Here is an 18,491-nt window from a genome sequence, read left to right on the forward strand (position 1 = left end):
GCTGATTATCTCCCATGCAAATATTTCAAGACCAAGCATTATATTTTACAGTTTATTCATTCAAATATTAACAATGATCAAACATTTCCACGTGTTCTTTGGTAAAAAAAAAAAGGCTCAATGTCGTTCTAACGTCGCCTTGAATTTCACTACCATGTATCACGGTAATATCACACTATTGATTACCCTGGTTCAAAAAAGCAGCCTGGATTAAGTTCACTTATGCCTGACAGTTCTTGTGTGTGAAGACTCAGTTTAGAAACACAAGGCAGAATCTCAGTATCTATTCATGAGCAGAACTGCTGGGCCAATGCTAATTTGCAAACACTGTGCATTTGGTGGGAAGAACACAGGTCTATTCAGTAATACAAAACAAGCAGCACATTCCAATTGATATTTAAATTGATACTTGAATGATCCTGAGGCCCATTGATATGCCAATGCCATGTTATTTTTTTCCAAAGTATTGTTTGGAACAATATAGCTTATTATCATAACAGGTTAGTTCCACAGCATCTCAAATCAATTGTTTTGAAAAAAAATAAGAAAGAGGCACAGCGAGATTTTTGCATTGGAGTTTGTGATAACAATTCATGGTCATTTGTAGGAAGGAACTGCAGACGCTGGTTTAAAACCAAAGATAGACACAAAAAGCTGGAGTAACTCAGCGGGACAGGCAGCATCTCTGGAGAGAAGGAATGGGTGGCGTTTCGGGTCGACACCCTTTTTCAGGCTACTCCAGCATTTTGTGTCTATCTTCGGTTTCGGCCCGAAACACCACCCATTCCTTCTCTCCAGAGATGCTGCCTGTCCCGCTGAGTTACTCTAGCTTTTTATGCTTATATCATATCATATATATACAGCCGGAAACAGGCCTTTTCGGCCCTCCAAGTCCGTGCCGCCCAGTGATCCCCGCACATTAACACTATCCTACACCCACTAGGGACAATTTTTCCATTTACCCAGCCAATTAACCTACATACCTGTACGTCTTTGGAGTGTGGGAGGAAACCGAAGATCTCGGAGAAAACCCACGCAGGTCACGGGGAGAACGTACAAACTCCTTACAGTGCAGCACCCGTAGTCAGGATCGAACCTGAGTCTCCGGCGCTGCATTCGCTGTAAAGCAGCAACTCTACCGCTGCGCATGGTAATTGTATCTATGTACAATTCTATCATTATAGAAGCATATATTGTGTACTGGACCAAGTGGACCCGTTGGGCCCAAACCTCTCCTGCATTGGTGCAGCACCCTCTCCTCCTCCACTCCCCTCTCTCCTCCACTCCCCCCTCCCCCTCCCCCACTCCATCCCCTCAACCCCTCTTATCCCCCCTCCCTCGCTCCCCCCTCCCTTCTCCCCCCTCCTCCCCCATCCCTCCTCCCCCCATCCCTCCTCCCCCTCCCTCCACCCCCATCCCCCCTCCCTCCCTCCATCCCCCTCCTCCCTCCCTCCCTCGGAGATAGATTTAAACTTTAAAATGTGAATAACTTTTAAAATATAACAACAATTTCAATGAAACTTCTTCCATTAGCACCAAATGGACGACGGTGAGTAAGATGGGCCTAAAATTGTCGCACTATCATGTGCCGTTTTGACTGTAGTTCAGGGACAAACAAACAAACAAACGAGAGTTTTAGTATATAGATTATTCTATTGCAATGGGTGGAATTCTGTTTAATATAAATTATATTTTCATGATTACAACCTTTATACCCATAATTAGGCTCCTTTATAATTTGGCAATATCAACAAAATCCAGGTAACAGGGTTGAATACACCCCCAGTCTGCATCATTGGTGTTGAAGTGGCAATGGTAAACATCAACAAGTTGGACCTGGTTCAACCACATTGATGATACGGACAAGAAAGCACAGCCACGCCTGTATTTCCTCAGAAAACCAAGGAAATTCAGCATATCTTTACCGATTTCTATAGATGCATTATAGAAAGCATCCTATCCAGATGCTTCACAGCTTGGTATGACAAATGGTCGTTTTAAGATCGCAAGAAATTGCCACGGGTTGTACGCAGTCCCGGTCCATCAAGCAAACATTCCCTTCCCCAACATACTGCCTCCCACCACTGCACCCCGTCCACCATCAAGTCCATTTACACCACACTGCATCAGCAAAGCAGCTAACATTATCAAAGACCACTCATTGAGGGCGTGCAGCGTACGTTTACTAGGTTAATTCCCGGAATGGCGGGACTGTCATATGTTGAAAGACTGGAGCGGCTAGGCTTGTATACACTGGAATTTAGAAGGATGAGGATGAATTTAGAAGGACCAGGTGATCTGCCCATCCGAGTCCTTCACTGTTTTCCGGGCGGACAGAACGAAAGAATCTGGGAAATCCAAGGGCGGAGGAGTCTGCTTCTTGACCAATAATAACTGGTGTAATCCTGGGAATATTAAGACGCTTTCTCGTTCCTGCTCGCCGGACCTGGAACATCTAACTATCCTATGCCGACCATTCTACCTACCCCGGGAGTTCAGCTCGGTGATCATCACAGCCGTCTATATCCCACCGCATGCGGACACCGACGTGGCACTGTCCACCCTACACGATGTGTTGTGTCAACACCAAAACAAGAACCCTGATGCGGCTGTGCTGGTGGCTGGAGACTTCAATAGGGGAAATCTCAAAAAGGTCATGCCCAACTTCTACCAACACATCACGTGTGTCACCAGGGGGGAAAGAACTTTGGACCACTGCTACACGCCGTTCAGGAAAGGCTACAAGGCCGTTTCTCTCCCTCCTTTTGGGAAATCTGACCACGCTGCCATTTTCCTGCTGCCGGAGTACAAACAACGGATAGTACGGGAAGCGACAGTGACGAGGGACGTAAAGCGGTGGGCTGACCATTCAGAGGCCATGCTGCAGGATGCACTGAGCGAAGTCGACTGGAACATGTTCCAAGCAAGTTCCAGAGACGTAAATGAGTTTGCGGAAGCGGTTACGGACTTCATTGCCACAATAGCCGATACCATCATCCCCACGGTAAGGGTCAGTATCTTCCCTAACCAAAAACCCTGGGTGGACAGGTCTATTCGCGTGGCCTTGAATGCTCGCACCGCTGCTTACAACTCCGGCCTGGCATCCGGCAACATGGACGACTACAAGGGAGAGTCCTACCGACTGCGAAGGGCAGTGAAGGATGCAAAAAAGAGGTACCGGGACAAGATGGAGTCACAGATGGAGCAGCAGGACACCAGGCGCCTTTGGCAGGGGCTACGGACTATAACTAGCTACAGGTCCAGCACCCCCTCAACCGGAAGTGCCGGCTCCTCCTTAGCTGATGACCTGAACTCTTTTTACGCACGGTTTGAGACGGGTAACACCACCAGCTCGCCGTCTAAAAACAGCACCGAAGGGGCGCTGGCTAGCGAGGCTGGAGGGGGATCCACCGCCGGGGATGTGCACACATTCTCGGTGTCCGAGCATGAGGTGAGGTGGGCTCTGACGCGTGTGAACACGAGGAAAGCTGGAGGCCCAGATGGTATATCTGGGCGAGTACTAAAGTCTTGTGCTACTCAGCTTGCTCCAGTGCTCACCACAATATTCAACCTCTCCTTGGCAAAGTCCGTGGTCCCTGCATGCTTCAAAAGATCCATCATTGTACCGGTGCCAAAGAATGCCTCTCCAGCGTGTTTAAATGACTACCGACCGGTGGCCCTCACCTCGGTTGTCATGAAATGCTTGGAGAGGCTAGTCAAGAAGCACATCTGCGCCCTCCTTCCTCGCAACATGGACCCACTACAGTTCGCATACCGTCCGAACAGGTCCACGGATGATGCGGTCTCCCAGGTTCTACACACCGCTCTCTCTCATCTGGACAGCCAGGGGGGCTATGTGAGGATGCTGTTCATTGACTTTAGTTCAGCATTCAACACAATAGTCCCCAGCAGACTGGTTGAGAAGCTGCTGGAACTGGGGCTTAGCACCCCTCTGTGTGCCTGGGTCCTGGACTTTCTCACTGCCAGGCCCCAAGTGGTCAGGATGGGGGAACACACATCTAGCTCCCTCACCCTGAACATAGGATCCCCCCAGGGCTGCGTCCTTAGCCCCCTACTGTACTCCCTGTACACACATGACTGTAGGGCCAGGTTCAGCTCAAACTCCATCATCAAGTTTGCTGATGACACTGTGGTGGTGGGCCGGATCTCCAACAACGATGAGAAGGCCTACCGGGAGGAGGTGGCTGATCTGGCACTCTGGTGTCAGGACAATAGCCTCCTCTTGAATGTCACTAAAACAAAGGAGCTGATTGTGGACTTCAGAAGGGCTAAACATCCAAGGACGTACACGCCACTGGAGATAAATGGGTCTATTGTGGATAGGGTGAGCAGCTTCAAATACTTGGGAGTCCGCATCGCAGAGGATCTGACGTGGGCAACGCACATTGCCGCACTGGTGGGTAAGGCTAAGCAGCGCCTTTACCACCTTAGACAACTGAGGAAATTCAGAGTGTCGCTGAGGATCCTTCATTGCTTCTACTCTGGGGCTGTAGAGAGCATCCTGTCCGGCAACATTACAGTCTGGTTTGGGAACAGCTCTGCCCAGGACAGGATGGCCCTGCAGAGAGTAGTGCGTTCGGCAGAACGCACCATGGGAACTACACTCGTCCCCCTGCAGGACCTATACATCAGGAGGTGCAGATCCAGAGCAAGCAAGATCATGAGGGACCCCTGCCACCCCAGTAACGGACTGTTCCAGATGTTACGGTCAGGCAAACGCCTCCGCTGTCACGCTGTGAAAACGGAGAGGATGAGACGGAGCTTCTTCCCACAGGCCATCAGGACTGTCAACTTTGATAACCCCAGAGACTAAATTTTTGTCGACACTTTTTGTGCTATGTTTAGTAACTTATTAACTTTATTTATATGCTGTAACTGTAATTATTTTTGTGCACAACCCGCAGGCATTGCCACTTTCATTTCACTGCACATCGAGTATGTGTATGTGACAAATAAATTTGACTTGACTTGACTTGACTTGACTTGACTTGAGAGGGGATCTTATCGAAACATATAAGATTATTAAGGGGTTGGACACGTTAGAGGCAGGAAACATGTTCCCAATGTTGGGGGAGTCCAGAACCAGGGGCCACAGTTTAAGAATAAGGGGTAGGCCATTTAGAACGGCACGGTAGCGCAGCGGTAGAGTTGCTGCTTTACAGCGAATGCAGCGCTGGAGACTCAGGTTTGATCCTGACTACGGGTGTTGCACTGTAAGGAGTTTGTACGTTCTCCCCGTGACCTGCGTGGGTTTTCTCCGAGATCTTCGGTTTCCTCCCACACTCAAAAGACGTACAGGTATGTAGGTTAATTGGCTGGGTAAATGTAAAAAAATTGTCCCTAGTGGGTGTAGGATAGTGTTAATGTACGGGAATCACTGGGCGGCACGGACTTGGAGGGCCGAAAAGGCCTGTTTCCGGCTGTATATATATGATATGATATGATATGATGAGGAAAAACTTTTTCAGTCAGAGAGTTGTAAATCTGTGGAATTCACTGCCTCAGAAGGCAGTGGAGGCCAATTTTCTGAATGCATTCAAGAGAGAGCTAGATAGAGCTCTTAAGGATAGCGGAGTCAGGGGGTATGGGGAGAAGGCGGGAACGGGGTACTGATTGAGAATGATCAGCCATGATCACATTGAATGGTGGTGCTGGCTCAAAGGGCCGAGTGGCCTACTCCTGCACCTATTGTCTATTGTCTCACATCCCCGTCATTCACTCTTCTCCTCCCCCCCCCCCCCCCCCCCATTGGGCAAAATATGCAAAAGCTTGAAAACACATCCCATCGGATTCAGGAACGGTTTCTTCTCCGCTGGATCGAACCCAGGATCGAACCCAAGTCTCCGGCGCTGTAAGGCAGCAGCTCCACCGCTGCACAACTGTGCCCAATTCAAACTTATGGTATCAGTCCAAGAAATCATTTAATTTAATGTAGTTCAGACCTAAGACTTGGGCTTTGGCGGGCAATATTAAGAGACTGTTGCCTGACACAATTTAGTCAGAGGTGCATTGGTGGGGTGAAGTAGATGCGAAAAATGAATGTTGAAAAGCAAGATAAAATTTTAAATTAATCTAAAGTCGTCATCTTTGTCAGCTGACTGCAATAAATCTGGTGAATTAATTCCTGCTGATTAAAAATAAATACAAAATATTTGGCAGAATTTACTACCTGTACAGAAATATCATCTAAAATCCACAGATAAATAGTTCTTTCCTGATGCCGGGTTGTGGCAGTAACACGACATTTATTGAGAGTTTAAAAATTATCATTTTGGAAAATGAATCAGGTATAGGGTGGCACGGTGGCATAGGGTGGCACGGCTGCATGCCGGAGACCCGGGACCGATTCCGACTAAGGGTGCTGGCTGTACGGAGTTTGTACGTTCTCCCCGTGACCACGTGGGTTTTCTCCGAGATCTTCGGTTTCCTCCCACACTCCAAAGACATACAGGTTTGTAGGTTAATTGGCTTGGTATAAGTGGAAATTGTCCCTAGTGTGTGTGTGTAGGATAGTGTTAGTGTGACGGGATTGCCGGTCGGTGTGGACCCGGTGGGCCGAAGGGCCTGTTTCCGCGCCTATCTCTAAACTACACCAAACTAAGCTATAGAGCCAGACAGTATGGAAAATGGCCCATCAACCCACCAAATCTATGCCAGGCATCTATACTAATGCTACACCAACCTAATGTTATTCTTCCCACACTATCATCAGCATCCCCTCTTCTCCCCCCCCCCCCCTTTCCCCCCTACCACCCACACAGTTCTACCATTCAACTGCACACCGGGGGACATTTTACAGCAACCATTTAACCTGCATGTTTTTGGAATGTGGGAGGAAACCAGAGTTCCTACAGGATACCCACATAATCATTGAAAGAACCTGCAACCTCCACACAGACGGCGAGTGGAGCTGCTGCCTCTCAGTTCCACTGACCCCAGTTCAATTGAAGATCGGCATTACCCTTGTGTCACTGGAGCTGCTCTGACAAACCAAATCAGACAACAAGAAAATACAAATCAAACCCTCAGTCATTTTTCTCTCCACACGCTACATCCATCAGGAACACAGGCATTCATCGCTAGAACAAAAGAGTTATTTTGCTCGCCCAAAAAATGGAAACATTCTAACTTAAGCTTCACTGTCAGAGTGAGGCCACGTGCAAATTGGAGGAACTGTACCACATATTGTGCTTGGGCAGATCACAACCCAGTGGTATGAACAGTGATTTCTCTAAGTTCAAGTAACACTTGCATTCACTCTCTCTCCGTCCCTCCCCCACCTTGGCCATCCTGTTAGTTTCACTGTTCGCAAACATACATCCCTTCGTTATCACCTCTTCAAGAGCCAACAATGGACCATTGTGGGCTCCACCTTTCCTTCGTCTTCAGTGCCAGCTCTGATTTGTTCTTTTTCATATCTCTAATTTCCCTCTCCCCAGACTCATAGTCTGAAGAAGGGTGTCAACCCGAAACATCACCCATTCCTTCTCTCCAGAGGTGCTGCCTGACCCACTGAGTTACTCCAGCATTTTGTGTCCATCTTCGGTGTAAACCAGCATCTGCAATTCCTTCCCACACATTCTAACTTAAGCTTTATTCATTCGTGAAGATTTATCATTGCAAGGAGTATACATCTACAGAATAGCATTTCAGAACATGTCATGTTCAATATCTGTACATAGTTAAGAATGGAATTGGGGAGTATAGCAAGTACTTAACCAGCTGTTTCTGCAGATATTAATTGATACAGTATTCACAACTTTACACATGGGAATATTTCACACAGTATCTACTGAGAAAAACATATTTCAGTCTAAAGACTTTGAGCTGCATTAATATTACATTTATAATTGAATTGAGGGAATTGCATGCAGCCTCATTTTTCACACTCAAACTAAAACTTAAAATACATAAGTAGAACCATTTTATCCTTAAAACAAAATACCATTAAAGGGTTAAAGAGGTTCTGTTAAATGCTCTCAAAATAACCTTTGATAATAACACCCAAAAATATGTGGCTTTTCATTTCACTAATAATATTAACAAGGAAGGAGAATGACAAAGAAAATCGCCGAGTCAATAACAGTCTATTCTTGAAATTTAACTGTAAAATGCTAATCTCTCCAGTGCTGGTTAACAGAGGAGATAAAACGACAGTGATGGATGAAAGCTAGTTTGGCATCCATTCCATTAGAGCACAGATCCCACTGTAATAATGCTCCCAGCTTTAAAGACCCCCTATTTGCTATGCTCAGAAGAAAGGAATCTTGTATAAAAACAAATGATGCCCGCAACGTGGTATCCCATTGAAGATTTTGGAGGATTGAATAGACTATGTCAGCATCAAATAATTTTTAAAGTACAATACCAAACCCAGGCAAATCACCAGGCAAATCAGGGACGGGGCCCGACCTCAAACGTCACCCATCATTTTTCTCTTGAGACGCTGCCTGACCTGCTGAGTTACTCCAGCACTTTGTGTCTATCTTCGAAAATAAACCAAACACTGGCTTCACTCACAAGGATTGAGGGTCAGGAGGACTGAAAAACAATAGGAAGCAGACAGTTGCAAAAACTAACAGCAGCAGATTTGTTTTGAAACCAGAGGTATTATCATATCAATAGATTTATCCTGGGCACATTTCAATTCCTTGTAGAAATCACGGCAACAACTTTGTTGCATGCCTGTCACACTGCCACTGACTGCCCGCTCAGCAGACAATATTATAGACAATAGACAATAGACAATAGGTGCAGGAGGAGGCCATTCGGCCCTTCGAGCCAGCGCCGCCATTCAATGTGATCATGGCTGATCATTCTCAATCAGTACCCCGTTCCTGCCTTCTCCTATTCTGTGTAGGAAGGAACTGCAGATGCTGGTTTAAATCGAAGGTAGACACAAAATGCTGGAGTAACTGCCTGCGGGACAGGCAGCTTCTCTGGACAGAAGGGATGGGTGGTGTTTTGGGTCGAGACCCTTCATCAGATGAATATTCTGTCCTCTGTATCTGAAACTGTGGTGAAATTCTTTAAGCAATAAAATGCCATCCTCAAATTGTAGGTGTACGTGGATTTTTACTAACTCCAGATGCACAGTTCCCTTTTAGTATTACAGCATTCCTCTGGGTTCAACATTGAACATACCTGTAAGTTCCTGATGATGGTTACTATGGAGCAGGTTTTCCCCATTAGTTTTGCCTCTAAAATCCTGTTAAAGTTCTAATTTCTTCATTTTTCACTGAATGAAGTTCAAATGCAGCTATTTTCTCTCCATCTTCTCACTCACAAACTCAGTTGAACTGTTGCTTTTCTTTTAAAGCAATCTTCAACTTTGCTTGAGGTGGACACAAAAAGCTGGAGTAACTCAGCGGGACAGGCAGCACCTCTGGAGAGAAGTAACTACTTGTTTGCTTCAACTTTGCTTGTTGCTTATCAATGATTTCTAAGCAATTAAAACGGAAAATACTGGAAACACTCAAGGGGTCAGGCAGCATCTGCAGAGGGAGTGAAAAGCGAAGTTAATATTCAAGGTCAAGTGATCTCTGAACAGAATTGAAATGTTTTAGACAATAGACAATAGACAATAGGTGCAGGAGTAGGCCATTCAGCCCTTCGAGCCAGCACCGCCATTCAATGCGATAATGGCTGATCACTCTCAATCAGTACCCCGTTCCTGCCTTCTCCCCATACCCACTCACTCCGCTATCCTTAAGAGCTCTATCCAGCTCTCTCTTGAAAGCATCCAACGAACTGGCCTCCACTGCCTTCTGAGGCAGAGAATTCCACACCTTCACCACTCTCTGACTGAAAAAGTTCTTCCTCATCTCTGTTCTAAATGGCCTACCCCTTATTCTTAAACTGTTGCCCCTTGTTCTGAACTCCCCCAACATTGGGAACATGTTTCCTGCCTCTAATGTGTCCAATCCCCTAATTATCTTATATGTTTCAGTAAGATCCCCCCTCATCCTTCTAAATTCCAGTGTATACAAGCCCAATCGCTCCAGCCTTTCAACATACGACAGTCCCGCCATTCCGGGAATTAACCTAGTGAACCTACGCTGCACGCCCTCCATAGCAAGAATATCCTTCCTCAAATTTGGAGACCAAAACTGCACACAGTACTCCAGGTGCGGTCTCACCAGGGCCCGGTACAACTGTAGAAGGACCTCTTTGCTCCTATACTCAACTCCTCTTGTTATGAAGGCCAACATTCCATTGGCTTTCTTCACTGCCTGCTGTACCTGCATGCTTCCTTTCATTGACTGATGCACTAGGACACCCAGATCTCGTTGAACTCCCCCTCCTCCTAACTTGACACCATTCAGATAATAATCTGCCTTTCTATTCTTACTTCCAAAGTGAATAACCTCACACTTATCTACATTAAACTGCATCTGCCATGTATCCGCCCACTCACACAACCTGTCCAAGTCACCCTGCAGCCTTATTGCATCTTCCTCACAATTCACACTACCCCCCAGCTTAGTATCATCTACAAATTTGCTAATGATACTTTTAATCCCTTCGTCTAAGTCATTAATGTATATTGTAAATAGCTGGGGTCCCAGCACCGAACCTTGCGGTACCCCACTGGTCACTGCCTGCCATTCCGAAAGGGACCCATTTATCCCCACTCTTTGCTTTCTGTCTGTCAACCAATTTTCTATCCATGTCAGTACCCTACCCCCAATACCATGTGCCCTAATTTTGCCCACTAATCTCCTATGTGGGACCTTGTCGAAGGCTTTCTGAAAGTCGAGGTACACCACATCCACTGACTCTCCCCTGTCAATTTTCCTGGTTACATCCTCAAAAAATTCCAGTAGATTTGTCAAGCATGATTTCCCCTTCGTAAATCCATGCTGACTCGGAATGATCCTGTTACTGCTATCCAAATGCTCAGCAATTTCGTCTTTTATAATTGACTCCAGCATCTTCCCCACCACTGATGTCAGACTAACTGGTCTATAATTACCCGTTTTCTCTCTCCCTCCTTTCTTAAAAAGTGGGATAACATTTGCTATCCTCCAATCCACAGGAACTGATCCTGAATCTATAGAACATTGAAAAATGATCTCCAATGCTTCCACTATTTCTAGAGCCACCTCCTTAAGTACCCTGGGATGCAGACCATCAGGCCCTGGGGATTTATCAGCCTTCAGTCCCATCAGTCTACCCAAAACCATTTCCTGCCTAATGTGGATTTCCTTCAGTTCCTCCATCACCCTAGGTTCTCCGGCCCCTAGAACATTTGGGAGATTGTGTTTTCTCGTTTTATTTCAGATTTGCATTGTCTGCAGCTTTTGCTCAGTCAGCTCCCTAGCTAAAGAATGTTTTGCTCACATCCTGATTCTATAAGAATGTCAGAATCACTTTGAGCCAAAGATTTATCTTAAACCTTAACTTGCAAAATTTCCTCAATGAAATATCAAAACTAGACTCTCTGTTCATATAAATCATTTTGTTCAGCCTTGAACAAGAGCAGAACACAGTGCATTCCAGTTCGGGGATGTTATTCCCACTAGTCAACTAGATACATCAGATTAAGTAACTGTGTTGGTGTTGCTATGCTGCAAAGAATCATTCACACTGTTCATTCCACAAAAAAATTAAATTAAACCTCCAAAGGCATGCTCTGAGACTTTATTCATTTACCTACATGATTCTAACAATGAATCCCCAGACAGGGAAATGTCTGTTGTTTATTTTTTTCCCCCGAAAGCTATGATTATAGTTAAAGAGCTAATAAATTAGGTAAAGTGCCAATCTGAGAATGAAAGTCATTATAGAAACATAAACCTCCCCCTCCCCCTTCTATCCTTACCCTTCGATGACTACTGGCAAATACATATGATTCTCACTCATTACCTCTTCCCCCTCACCTACCAAAATATTTTCATGAATTTTGTTAATCACATCAATTAAAATGGATTCATCTCACTGAGCTTTTGGAAAATAGTCAATGATTCAAATCAGCAACATTCGTATCAGATACAGGAGGATAGTTAATAAGTTAAACCAACAAAGAATATACAGAAAATAGACACAAAATGCTGGAGTAACTCAGCGGGACAGGCGGCATCTCTGGAGAGGAATGGATGATGTTTCAGGTCGAGACCCTTCTTCAGACTGAAGAGTACCTTCCTACACAAAGAAGATACAGAATGATATGTATCCTTTCTACTGAATAAAGTAAGTATGTGGTGAATAGAACAGTACAGCATGTTGGAGAGAATTACAGATGTTGGTTTATACCAAAGGTAAACACAAAATGCTGGAGTAACTCAGCAGGACAGGCAGCATCTTTGTGGAGAGAAGGAACGGGTGGCATTTCGGGTCGAGACCCTTCTTCAGACTGATGTCAGGGGAGTGGGCAGGACAAAGATAGAATGTCGTCGGAGACAGTAAGACTGGTGGGAGAACTAGGAAGGGGAGGGGATCGAGAGGGAAAGCAGGGACTATTTGAAGTTAGAGAAGTCAATGTTCATATTGCTGGGGTGTAAACTACCCAAGCGAAATATGAGGTGCTGTTCCTCCAATTTGTGCTGGGCTTCGCTCTGACAATGGAGAAGGCCCAGGACAGTAAGGTCAGATTGGGAATGGGAGGGGGAGTTAAAGTGCTGTGCAACCAGGAGATCAGGTAGGTTAAGACGGACTGAGCGGAGGGTTCAGAGGGCCAGGCAGCATCTCTGGATAAAAGGAATAGGTGATGTTTTGAGTCAGAACCCTTCTACAGTGTCTATCTATCTGTCCATAGACAGCACAGGCCCTTCGTCCCACAATGTCTGCACCAAACATGATGTCAACATCGACTCATATATAATCCATATCCCTCCATTCCCTGCATATCCCATGTATTTATCCAAAAGTCTCTTAAATGCCACTCGGCAGTTGAGCTAGCAAAGGAGACTTTCTGGAGGATCTTTGCTTACCAGAATTGCAATATATAAACAAGAGCTTTGGCCACATGTTACAATCCTTAAACAGGTGCACATCTAATATTATCAAACCACACATTACAATAAGGTTGCTTTAAACAAAGGAAAAGCTTACACATGAGGGATGGCATCTTTGTTCTGATTAACTTCCAAACAGGTAAATCAATTCCTCTCAGCTCCACATTGAAACCACAGTGATGGAGAGCAGCTGATCTCATGATACCATTGTTAAAGGGATACACACCCAGCATTACATCAGATGTCTTTCCAATCCCCAAAGTCTGCCATTCCACTGAAATTAGATCACCTTTTAAATAGTAACAGAAAATGTTGGGGATATTCAGCAGGTTAGGCAGCATCTGTGGAGAGAGAAACCGAGTTGAGGCTTCAGATCGATTACCTTTTTGAGGGAACTTTCAGTTCTGACAAAATGCCATTCACCAAAAACAGAAACTCTGTTTCTCTTCCATAGATGCTCTCTGTCTGCCGTGTCTCTAATACTTTCTACTTGTATTTCAGATTTCCAGTATCTGCAGTTGTTTTGCTTACAATATCACCTTTTGCTTAGTGGTATTAGTAGGAAATGTGACATGGCGTTATTCTCCTGTTGATGAATACAGGGCAAACTTTAGTATTCAATCAAAAACCTAGTAGACATCACTTAACTCACCACAGATTCATGGATAAATGCGTAACATTTTGTTTCATTTGCTTCTATTGAGCTATAAAAGAGAACAATCAACATTGGTTAAATTAACTGCGATCAATTTTTGTCTGGTGTATTTTTGTCCACTTACCTCTTTTTCAGTGTCCATGCCAATCACAATGCCTAATGTGCATCAGAGTGTTACTTCTCTCCCGTATACCAAAGATAGATACAAAGTGCTGGAGTAACTCAGCAGGTCAGGCAGCATCTCTTGATGGTGGAAGCAGAGTCTTTGAACAGTCCATGGCAGTGATAGATGGATTATTGAACATCAAATGGTTGAAAGCTTACTGTGCGTGGACACGACTGGGGAGTTTCATCAGAATAACTGTGATATTATTAAAGAGCAGAAAACTTGGTCTACTCCTGCTCTTACTTTATGTATACATAAAGACTAGACCGGAGTGTCCAGCTGGTACAAGATTTAATAACTCACCAGCACTAATGCAAATTATTTTAAATTGTTGCCATTTGCCCCAGGAATGCAAGCATTCCCTTTCAATATCAACGCCAATATTTTATGTAGAAAAATGTACGACAGATGCTGGTTTACAAAAACAGACACAAAGTGCTGGGGTTACTCAGCGGGTCAGGCAGCATCTCTGGAGAATGTGGATAGGTGAGGTTTGGGGTCTGGACCCTTCTTCAGACTGGAGTCGGAAGAAGGGTCCTGAACTAAATCAAAAGACGAGTCCTGACCCCAAAATGTCACCTTTCCATGTTCTCAAGAAATGCTGCCTAACCCGCTGAGCATTTTGTGTCTTTTTTCGCCAATATTTTATGTCAGCGTTCAGATGAAAAATCATTGAGCAGAAATATTAATTCTATTGTTCCCCACAAGTGCGGATAGATTTGTCAAGCAGCCATAGCAAATTCTGATTTCATCTCATCATTTTTAATCTGAAAACCATTCATACCGTCCTTTGGTGACGGAAATGCTGAAAGGTATATGTTTCAGCACCTTAAGATTGATTGTGACCACTATTTGCTGGGGAAATTGTGAAAGAATCCCAACTACTCTTTACATATACCTGGTCCTATTAAAAATAAATCTTCTCCTGTTTTGGGCAATAGTTCGTGTACTATGCAGAGATGTGCACGCGTGTATCTATTTAGTAAAATGCTTTTATCAACTCGTTGAATGCTGGTCGAACAATCTGAAGCAGACTGTTGTTATCTGGTTAAATTAACAATGAGTGCTAAACCTCTTCAGACTTGGGAATACGGTAGATATTGAACCCGGATTAATTGGCCTGCTTGCTGATCCAGCTTTTTAACAGATGACTGAATGCCTGTCAGGTAAGAAGTCAGCGTATCTCTGCCACTAGCTCCAACTGCTTGGTTTGTGCAATGGGCTGACTGATTGGAGCCATTAATTATAACATCAGAATTAGACAGTTCGATGTGCAGAGTACGTGACATGCCTCTGAAAGTGGAGTATAATTGAGAAGACTGACACATGCTGACCAACCGCCTGACAAAGCTGAATTACTTCTTTTTTTGGCACGTTAAATGTGGAATAAATCTAGCAGGGATGTTGAACTCTGACCTCTTCAACGTATTAGAATTTGCTGACGTGTGTAGCTGGGCGTCCCTCAGAGAAAATTCTCTCCGCAAATTCTGGCTGGATTGTGGACGGCACCTGTAACAAGAGTGCTGAGGCATGGCCGAGAGGTGACATCACCTGGCTGGGCCTCACCATTTAATCCAGACAGGGACTGGAAACGGTGCAGGGAAGACTTACGAGAATGTTGCCAGGACTCGAGGGTCTGAGCTATAGAGAGAGATTGAGCAGGCTAGGACTATTCCTCGGAGCGCAGGAGGATGAGGGGTGATCGTTTCAGGGTGTATAAAATCATGGGAGGAACAGATCGGGTAGATGCACAATCTTTTGCCCAGAGTAGGGGAATCAAGAACCAGGGGACATTGCTTTAAGGTGAGGGGGTGGGGGGAAAGATTTAATAGGAACCTGAGGGATAACGTTTTTACATGAAGGGTGGAGGGTGAATGGAATGAGCTGCTTCAGGAGGTAGTTGAGGCAGATACTATTGCAACGTTTAAGAAATATTTAGACAAGTACGTGGATAGGACAGGTTTAGAGGGTTATGGACCAAACGCAGGCAGGTGGTACTAGTGTAGATGGGACATGTTGGTTGGTGTGGGGAAGTTGGGCCGAAGGGCCTGTTTCCACACTGTATGATTCTATGACTCTATGTGTCAAGGAACTGAAAATTGGAGCAAAAGTGAAATGACGAAAGGAAAGGAAAATCGAATAACAACTATGATCCTGCCATGAGCTATTGTAATGGTGCAAGCTTAAAGAGCATCTTCAGTGCCCAAAAACACTCAGGTTCACCCTCAGGGCCACCTGCATCCTGCTCCATTAAAGTGAGCAACAGCTATGTTGCAGCCACATTGGGTGGGTAAAAGGAGCGGCACCAAAAATCAAGAGAGCTAAGAGTGTTTTATTGCTATATGTAGTGAAACGGAATAATAAAATTCTTCCTTGCAACAGCACAACAGGCTTGTAAACACAGTACTCAATAGATGATATAATAAACAGACATAGAAAAACAAGCTCCATGAATAAAAAACTCAATTTCGTGCAAAAAAGTTGTTAAAATTCTCCCTAATGTGTGTAGGCTAGTGTACAGGGTGATTGCTGGTTGGAACGGACTCAGTGGGCTGAAGGGCCTGCTTCCACGCTGTATCTCTAAACTTTAACGTCTAAATCTCTAAAGTCTAAATGTGGAGGGACTTCAGAACTTTGATCTTATCCCTTTGTTGTGAGATTGGTTTAAACTCAACAAGTTGTTTTTCCAGTTTAGACATACAATCTGTGTTACAGCTTCAGTAGTCTGGCACCTCATCATTAGGAATGCCAGGCATTGATCCCCAAATGCTCTTCCACATGCCTTGTTTAATTGTTTTATGCCACATGGATGTCACTATATTTTCATATAAAATATATATTATGAGTCAGACCTGAGATATTACATCAGATAATTTAAATGGCGATTCCAATTTGGCCGGTCCTAAGATACAAGGACGAAAGAAGGGTCTTGACCCCAAACGTCGCCCATCTATGTTCTCCAGAGATATTGACTGTCTCACTGAGTTACTCCAGCACATTGTGTCTTTTTTCCCCCCGAGATTTGAGAGCTCTGATAGAGACCTGATGCCTGAAAGGAATGAGATGAGGAACCAGGTTAAAAAACATTGATAGATATGGATAGGAAAGATTTAGAGAGTTTTGGACCAAATGCAGGCAAATGAGACTTGCTTTGATGGGGCATCGTGGTCGGTATGGATGAGATGCGCCAAAGGGCCGGTTTTGTGCTGTATGACTCTAAATGTACTTTTGAGTGTCCCTGGTTGTGGTAGAGTTGCAAAGGCCTTGCAGTATTGATGGGGTGGAAAAACAAAAGGGAGCAATCCTGGTATCTGTAGCAAAATATCTTTGAAGATTTGAGGCATTGTTATGGGATCAATACAGGGCCAAAGTCTGGAAGTATTGCAGAGGATGGGCCCTGAAATAGGCTGGCTCCTAACTGTGGATCTTAACTGTGCAATTTTCCTTTATCTCAACAATAATGTCTAGCCATTTGTGCCATTAGGACTCTATCTAAAACCATCAAATGGACTATTAGTATGAGCATGGTCTTAAACTACTTGTATAAAGTCTTAGAGGCTGGATAAATAATGTTCTGTGCATTTTTTGACATTGCGAATTATTTGATGAAAATAAGTTCTTCATTTATTTACAGATTGTCAAAAAATGCACGAAAATTGTGTATGCACCCTCCAAACTTTTGTATTAGTAGTTTAAGCAGCAAAGGGCAGCTTGCTTTCTTTTTCATATTTTCTGATACAATTTGGAGATGAAGCTGGAAAGGTAACATTTCAAATAAATTCATTTTGGATAATTAACCTTTGCTTTGGCTCCTACAAACCACTAGAAGAAATAATGTACTATTAATTGCAGGTTTTGTCTGAATCGTAGAAAAGTTGTTAGTTATTTTAATATAAACTTGCCTGTGAAGTTAGTCTAGGTTATTTGGTGGATGGTGGAGCAAATGAGGATGCAAAGGATTTCTGCATCAAGCTTGGTCTATTATTTAATGACGGGGTCTTTGTTCAAAGTTATTGCACATTTGCCTTTTGTAAAAGTTAACTTTATTTAATCCAGCTTGTAAGATTTGGCTTCAAGATGTGGCTTAAGGATTTAATGTTGCAGGAAGGAACAGTGGATGCTGGTTTAAACCAAAGCTAGACACAAAATGCTGGAGTAACTCAGCGGGACAGGCGGCATCTCTGGGTAGAAGGAATAGGTGACGTTTCGACCCGAAACCTCACCCATTCCTTACATCCAGAGATGCTGCCTGTCCCGCTGAGTTACTCCAGCATTTTAGACAACAGACAATAGGTGCAGGAGGAGGCCATTCGGCCCTTTGAGCCAGCACCACCATTCAATGTGATCATGGCTGATCATTCTCAATCAGTACCCCGTTCCTGCCTTCTCCCCATACCCCCTGACTCCACTATCCTTAAGAGCTCTATCCAGCTCTCTCTTGAATGCATTCAGAGAATTGGCCTCCACTGCCTTCTGAGGCAGAGAATTCCACAGATTCACCACTCTGACTGAAAAAGTTTTTCCTCATCTCAGTTCTAAATGGCCTGCCCCATATTCTTAAACTGTGGCCCCTTGTTCCCCCTTGTTTGTGTCTATCTTAAGGATTTAATGTGTGGGGGGACATACTGAGTGCAAGTAAAAATAGAGGACAAATAGTATTACTGACAATATTGACAATCGGGACACTTTCCTT

This window comes from Rhinoraja longicauda, chromosome 11 (assembly GCF_053455715.1).
Source record: "Rhinoraja longicauda isolate Sanriku21f chromosome 11, sRhiLon1.1, whole genome shotgun sequence".
Classification (NCBI taxonomy): Eukaryota; Metazoa; Chordata; class Chondrichthyes; order Rajiformes; family Arhynchobatidae; genus Rhinoraja; species Rhinoraja longicauda.